Genomic DNA, 8,063 nt, shown 5'->3' with positions numbered 1-8,063 from the left:
ACTGTAAAGTTATATGTAATCCAGTGTAATATAAAGAAGATTATGATGATAATAAAAAATTATAAAAAAATAGATAAAGAAAAAAAAAAGAGCCTGTGGCTACGTAACACATTGCCTACACATTTCCTTACACGAGTGGGGGAACACTGTGCAGGAAGGAGGTTCTGCTAGGACCCTGGAATGGAGGGATGGCCACATTCTTGTCTCCCTTCTTACACAGTTTCCCTCTGGATTTTGTTTCTTCAGCTTGATCCTGATTCAAGCCCTGGCTGGTGGAGCATCCAGGCCCTTCATTAGGCTCGCGTTTTCTTTTTTTTCTTTTTAAGAAATTTTTGCTATAGGGTGCATACGTTTGCTGGAAAGACAGAGAGAGAGAGACAGAGAGATAGAAAACAAGAAATCACCCCCCACCCCTTCCCCAGGGAGGATGGCTACACCACAATCCCTTCTTCTCTTCTCCTCTTGGGATTTTTTTGGGAATGCATATGCGCCTGAGTGAGTTTGAAGCTGCTGGGTCTGGGACTTGAACCATGGTCGACCATGTGGGAGGCCAGTGATATAACCATTACGCCATCTGCTGGTCCCTCACTAGGCAATTTCTTAAGTAGGAAGCTATGAAGAGTAGACATGGCATCGGGTTTGCTGGGCCTTGTGAGGGACTGACTAGACAAATGCTGACTCATCTGCATTGCGGAAGGCCCAGGTCTGAGGAGCATTGCCTCAGACACACATGACTCAGCAGTCTTTCGGTTAAATGTGACAGAGACCAACTCACACTTGCTTCAATGCAAAGGGGAATTTTGGGGCTCCAGAAATTAGGAAAGACATGGTAGGGTGTACATTAAGCATGACTGGACTGAGGACTTAACAATGTCATCAACCTTCTCTCTGTCTCTCCAGTGCTGTCTCTTCCCTCTTCGTGAGTTGCCTTAATTGTTTTCTGGGGTGGAGATGGAGGAGAGAGGAGAGAGACCCTGCTGCAGACAACCCAGTTTAAGTCTCCCAGGTCAGTGGCCATGTCCACAAGTCCCAGGAAAAGTTCTATTGGGCTGCCTTTGTCTATACACCCATTCTTGTCACTCAGCATACTGAGGTAGGAAACTAGCAAATGGAAGTGGGTAAGGGGGCTGGAGTATCTGCCTTTGTGGCTAGATAGAAAAACGCAGTCAGGGCAGAAAATTCCCTGCCCAAGGTGATGTAGGCATGAGAATAGTGGGGTTGTCTAGCTGATTAAGCGACATTGATATAGCCAATGAGATGAATCAGTGGGCCCAGTCATATATGACATAACACATGAAAAATCAGTGATGGGACCAGCAGTTAGTGTAATGGCTATGTCGCTGGACTCCCACATAGTTGACCGCGGTTCGCGTCCCGGACCCGGTGGCTTAAACTCACACCAGGTACATGTGCGTACATACCCAAGATTCCAAGAGGAGAAGGGATTGCGGCGTGGCCATCCCACCGGCGGGGGATTTCTCGCTTTCCGTCTCTCTGTCTCTTTCTGTCTTCCTGGCGAGCACATGTGCCCTATAGCAAAAACCTCTCCAAAAAAAAAAAAAAAAAATCAGTGGGCCCTGCCACATTTGGTAGAGCCAATGAGATGAGAACCGTCAGTGGGCCCAGCCAATGATCATCCACCCGACCCAGGTTAAAAATGAGAAAACCGGCAGAGTACCACTGCCAGGGCCTCTTGAGCCACTCTTTGTCTGCTCAGACCTGCTCCTGCCTCTCAGGAGTGTAATTTTACTTTTCCTTAATAAACTACTTTTTCCAAAACACTCTTTGTGTGATTTGTTCAATTCTTTGTCCAAAACACCAAGACCCTGGATATCATCGCAGAAGGCATCCTGCAACAATATAGCCCATCTCACGCCATGCCCAGCTCCTTCCTCAATGGTGTTTTCTTTAAGGAACAGGATATGTGCCTGTGGATAACACTCTTGCTCTAAGAACCAGCCCGGACCAGTGGGATCCAGGATACGCTGCTACCGTAATGTCCTGGGGAAGACCCCGAATCTCATCATAATTGAGTTGGCATTTTTCCCTATTGGACTGGTGCACCTGGATAACTCATTGGCGAGAAGACTTCAAGCAGAAAACTAAGCCTTTTTCTTTTCTCAAATAGATTTCACTTAAAAAATGGTATTTTAGGAAGTTCTTTTCCACAGGGACAACTCGAGTCAAATCATATTCTCATCCTAAGTGACACACCTACCAGCACCATGATAGTTTACAACCAACAGGAATCCCACTGGAACTGTCCTTAAAAGGAGAAAAAAGGAGGTGAGTTTTGTAATTCTGGGATGTCCCTGCTTTTCCCAGGAAAATCTTTGAGTATTCCTCACCTCATTTCCCCATTTGCTACTTCCTACACTCCCCCGCTCAAGACAAGTGAGAAGTACAATAGATTTGTGTTTGGACCCATTTCTCCACTGTGGCCACTGAATAAAGCTTGTGCCGTGGCACTCGGTGGTGGTTTGGCGAGTTGGCTCTGTGACACCGAATAGCAGAAGATCCCACCTTCAGGAATCAATTAAAAATTGGTAACACTTTGGACCCAGCATTCTTTCCAGGCCAGGTTAGGGCAGAGGGTATGCCACTGGCAGTTAAATAGAATCGTATGGAATGGGTTATGCAGGAGGACTGGTTTTATAAATAAGGGGGTCAGGAGGATACCATGAGAGGAATCAGAACAGCATCCACGAAAGATACTGTATTGCCAGTGTCCAGCGATGAAAACAGAGAGGGTTTAATAGAAAGCACTGTTACCGGAAGGGTAACCGGAAGTAGCAACGCCAGGAAGCAGCTCCTATTTCTACCGCTGAGGCAGCAAAGGGGAATTAAGAAGCATAGGGAGGGACCCTGCAGAGCTAACACTCAAACTGGAGGAAGGGGGCGCTGCTTGGCTGGTGCTGGGCTGTCCAGGCGCCTGGGCCGCAGACCTCTGAGCAGGTCACTCGTCAGCTGCTGACACTGTCTCTGAGAGGCCAGGCAGGATGCATCTGCTCCTGCTAGAGTTGGCAAGCGGAGTTCAGCTGCTTCTACAGTTTGGAATCGCCTGCTGCAGACCAGGGAGAGGAATGGTGGCTGCATGGCGCCCCAGAAACAGGAAGCCTGCAGGAAGCAGACAGGGAACAAACAGGAAAGAGCAAGGCCTACCTCTGCCGCCAGCCTTGTGGTCTCCCTCTAGCGCCCCCAGGGTTGCAGAGCTGGCTGGCAAAAGGGCCTGTGGATCAGAATCTCTGCCCCAGCCTGGCCTCGCGGGCCAAGAGGGGGATTCAGACCACAGAGGCAATGACTCCACAACTGACCAGGTGCCTTCCTTCAGGCCTCTGGCTGGCGGGTGGCAGCAGTCAGTGGATCAGCCAGGACTTACCTGTGGATTCCTGGCAGGGCCCTGTACCCTCTGCTGTGCTGGGCTAGGCTGAAATGGCTTGTGCCCTAGGCCACTCTGCAGCCCCCAGCCCGGCCTTTAGAGTCTCAGTCTGACTACACCAGAGCTGGGGTTCCAGGTTCTCCCTGAAGCTCCTCCATGGGGCCAGGAGGAGGTGTTGAGCATCCTGGACCTTGAGCCACCAGGCACCTGCTTTGTCCACCCAGACCTGGTAGACGTGCCTGAATACCCTATCATCCTCACCTCCTCTCTGATAAGTCAGCAGTAGGATCCCAGCTCCACCTCTTGTTAAGGTGTGTGGCTTTAGACAGGTTACTGGGCAATCTGAAGCCTCAGTTTCTCTAGAAGAACCCCTTCAACTCCTTAATCTCTGTGCCAGGAGATAGGAAGAGGCTCTGGTTTCTCTCCATCCCATCCAGTCCTCTTCCCCTCTCCCCTGATCCTTACAGGAGTGAAATTTTAGCATAATTACATCATCAGTGTGGTTCAAAAGGTAGTCATTATTAGCAAGGGAAAAATACAGGTCTGAGATAACTGGGCAGATGAAGCGGGGCCCCAGGATGTGGAGGAGGGGAGATGAGGGGGTCACGGGGCTTTGCGCCAACCTGGGGGACACAGGAGACTGGGCGCACACCATGCCCTGGGGGTCCCAGTGAATTCCAGCAGGCCTCCTCAGGTGAAGGCTTGAGCCTTCCAGCCTGCCTCGAGGTTGGACAGCAGGGTGACAGGCCCAGTGAGTGGGGTAAGGAACCCACAAAGATGTATGTGTCACGTGGGGCAAGGATCTGGCCACTGCTCAGTACAGAGTAAATGCTTGAATAGTAAACGCTTTAGCTCCGTGTGGCTGAAGCGCAGTCTGCCCTGTATGAAAGGTGTGTGGAAAGTTGATCTCAGCAGTCTTGGATTCTTTCAAAGCAGGGGCAGAGTCTGAGCTTTATCTGCTGGTGCCCTGAGAACGTGTGGAGTGCATCAGGGGACCCCGGTCAAGGCAGGGGGAGTGTCAGAGGGTCTGCCTGGCAACGTGGCCTAGGCCACTGGGAAGCTAGGCTCTGGGCTCAGACAGTGTTACTGGGGGCAGGTGTGACCTTCGAGGGGCCCCAGCAGGTGGGCTGAGGGGGTCAAAGCACAGGACCCTTCTTTGGCCAGAGAAGGGATCAGTGAAGAGCCCAGTGTCCCGACAGGAGGTTAATTGGATCCTGAAGACTGTTGGGTGTTCCTGGACCCACTTGGCATTTTCCCAGCCACTGAACACCTGCTTCCTCAAGAATTTAATTTTCCTTCATTGAATGAGTACTCAGGTGAATGGTTTGGGCTGTTTTGTTTTATTTCTCTTTTCCTTCCCTTCCTCTTTTGCTCTTCTTTCCTTTTTTCTCCCATAATGAGCTGCTCTGGAGGAAGATCCCAGAACGCGCTGGGTGGGAGGACACAGCTCTGTGTGGACTCTCAGCAAGATGAGTGACAGCCATCTGCCCTGCTCAGTCCCTGTGGAGGGCTTTGCCTGGGCTGCCCTTCTTCGGAGTTAGTGGGTGACATGTCAGGCCATGCTGGTAACTTTTTCCTGGGGTCCTGACAGACAACAGGGAGTAGATAAAGCTCCCTGTCCTCCCCTGCTTGATACCTGTTCCTGCTGGGTGTCCAACCTAAACGATAGGATCACAGTACAGTGGTCAAGGACCCCCCCACCCCCACCCCAAGAGCTGGTCTGCCCACTATCTGGTCTGTCACTCACTACCCAGATAATCCTGGATAAAGCTCCATCCCAAGACCCTTCATTTAATCACATCTGCTAAGGCCCTGTTTTACAGATAAGGTAGCATGCACAGGTTCCGGGGATTAGGATGCTGATATATTGAGGAGGATCACTTTTTCAGCCTACCCCAGAGGGAAAGGTTGGAGGGAGGCGCAGAGGCTGAAGTGTCTTCTGTCATTGCTTTAGGACTGGTTCCCCAGTAGCAGATGCTGGGCTGGGAATTTCCATGCATGCAGTTATTACTGAAGTGCTCCTGGGACAAAGTGGAAGAGATGGGGGTAGCAGGCCAGGGAAGGGGAAGAGGCTCAGGAGGGTGAGATTTGAAGTGCCAGCCTCACCGTAATACCACGGATAGCTTCGGAAAAGGAAACCCGCAGAGGTACGTGCTGGTAAGACACTGCTGCCTGCCTGGCTGAGACCATGTGGGACACAGGCAGATCCGGAAACAGGGCGTCCCTCTCTAAAAAATGACACTAAGGACAGGGTGGTGGTGCCGTGGTAGACCGTGAAGTTCTGCATCCTGAGACCTTCCTGGGTATGCCAGCACAGGAGTGCCCATAATCTGGGCTGGCTGAGGCGGGGGTACATTATTCATCATTGCAGCATCAAGACCTTGTTGGGGTGCTGTCTTCGACTCTCTCTTGCTCATGGGAGAAAATAAATAAACTTTTAAAAAAAGAGAGAGAGAAAACTCACTGATGAAATTGGATCTCACTTGCCAATCCTATTTCCCTTTCTTTCTTTTTTTTTTGGAGAGGTTTTTGCTATAGGGCGCGTGCACTCGCCAGACAGACAGAGAGAGAGAGACCATCCCCAGGGGGGATGGCCATGCCACAATCCCTTCTCCTCCATTCTCCTCTTGGGATCTTGGGCACACATGCACATGCGCCTGGTGTGAGTTTAAGCCACCGGGTCCGGGACTCGAACGGCGGTTGACTACGTGGGAGTCCAGCGACATAGCCATTACGCTAACTGCTGGCCCCTATTTCCCTTTCTTTAGGAAATTATTGTTGGGCCAGCAGGTTGCATAGTGGTTAAGGTGCTGGACTCCCACATGGCTAACTGTGGTTTGAGTCCCAGGCCTGATGGCTTGAAAATCATGCCAGGCACATGTCATGCCAGGCACACATGTGTGTGCATGCCCAAATCCTGAGAGAAGAATGGAAGAGAAAGGATTGCAGTCTGGCCACCCTCCCACCTGGGGGTCATTTCTCACTTTCCCTCTCACTGTCTCTTTCTGTCTCTCTCTGACAAGTGCATGAGCCCTATAGCAAAAACCTAAAAATTAAAGAAAAAAGAAAAGAAAATTATTGTCATAAATTTGATATGTTCCTTCTTGTCTACTTTTTAAAAATGTTTATAAGATATCTATGTCCCTAACAATGTAAAGTGTTGTCTTCTGTAGTTTTAAAAATGTATGTGATGGGATCAGCAGTTGGCATAATGGCTATGTCGCTGGACTCCCATGTAGTCGACCATGGTTCGCGTCCTGGACCAGGTGGCTTAAACTCACACTGGGCACATGTGTGTGCGTGCCCAAGATCCCAAGAGGAGAATAGAGGAGAAGGGATTGTGGCGTGGCCATCCCCCCTGGGGGTTGATTTCTGGCTTTCTGTCTCTCTGTCTCTCTCTCGAGTTCTGGTGAGCGCATGTGGCCTATAGCAAAAACATCTCAAAAAAAAAAAGTATGTAAAAGATGTAAATAAATGATATCTTACTTCATGCATGTTTCTGCCATTTTGCTTTCTATAATCAATGTAGGATTTGGAGATCTGTGTCCGGACATACAGATTTAATTTACTCAATTCAGCTGCTACTAATGAATACAAGGCGATTTATAAAAGTTTGTGGAAAATAGAATTAAAATACAAAGTTATTTTGATGCAAAAAATGTTAAAATCCATGCACAGGTTTTTCATCATACGTGTTTTCCATGAACTTTTGGAAGATCCCATATGTATTCCACTTTTACGTTATTCATTATTTTCTTAGAGAGAATTTAGGTTGTTAAAAATGTTTCCATTGTTACAAGGTGAAGGTGTCTTCTTACCCTCATAAAAGAGTTTCTTTAGGGTTGATGCCTTGGGAAATAGCTGAATCCTAAAATATGTGCATTTTTTCGGTTTTAATAATAACTATCTACAAAGCTATCTCCCACGGGGCTGTGCTAATTGATCTCTCCACTTGCAGTATGTGAATGCTCCCATTTCCTTCACATCTCATGGTGATTAGTATCGCCAGACTCTTAAATTTGTTTTTATAACGGGATTGAAATGGTATGGCATTTTCCTTGGTTTTCTGTGAGTCCTTGAGAACTGGGCACTTCCATGAGTTGAGGATCTTTTCCTGTGTGCATTAACCATTCGGATTTCCTCCTCTGTGAATGAACCCTTCCTATCTCTGACCTCCTCTCTGTAGGATCGAATGTCTTTTTCTTGGTGATTTGTGGAAGATCTTTACATGTTCTTGGAAACTACTTGTTTGCTATTTTATGTTACAAATAACATCCAATCTCACTTTTGTGTTATAAAATATTTTAATTTTGATGTGGTCCAATCCATCGATTTTGAAATGGTTGGTTCTTTCTATGTCTTGAAAGCTTTCTCTTACCTGATGTCATAAAGATATTGTTACTTTTTCTAACAGCTTAAAAGTTATATTTCTAATACTTATGCTGTAATGAATGTGGAATTTGTTTTTGTGCATGTTGTAAGATAAGAACCTAATTTTGCTCTTTTACATGGAAAACCGTTCTCCCAATACCAGATATATGTTGGTTCTAGGCTCTCTGATCTACTAACTTGGTCTATTTTTCATTGCTATACAAATACTAACTCTGCTTTCATTGTTTATAGTTTTTATATCCCATTGTTTAAGTATGCCCATTAATCTCTTATTATTCTTTAGAATTGTCTT

This window comes from Tupaia chinensis, unplaced genomic scaffold (assembly GCF_000334495.1).
Source record: "Tupaia chinensis unplaced genomic scaffold, TupChi_1.0 Scaffold000515_1, whole genome shotgun sequence".
Lineage (NCBI taxonomy): Eukaryota > Metazoa > Chordata > Mammalia > Scandentia > Tupaiidae > Tupaia > Tupaia belangeri.
This window is presented reverse-complemented; position numbering follows the sequence as displayed.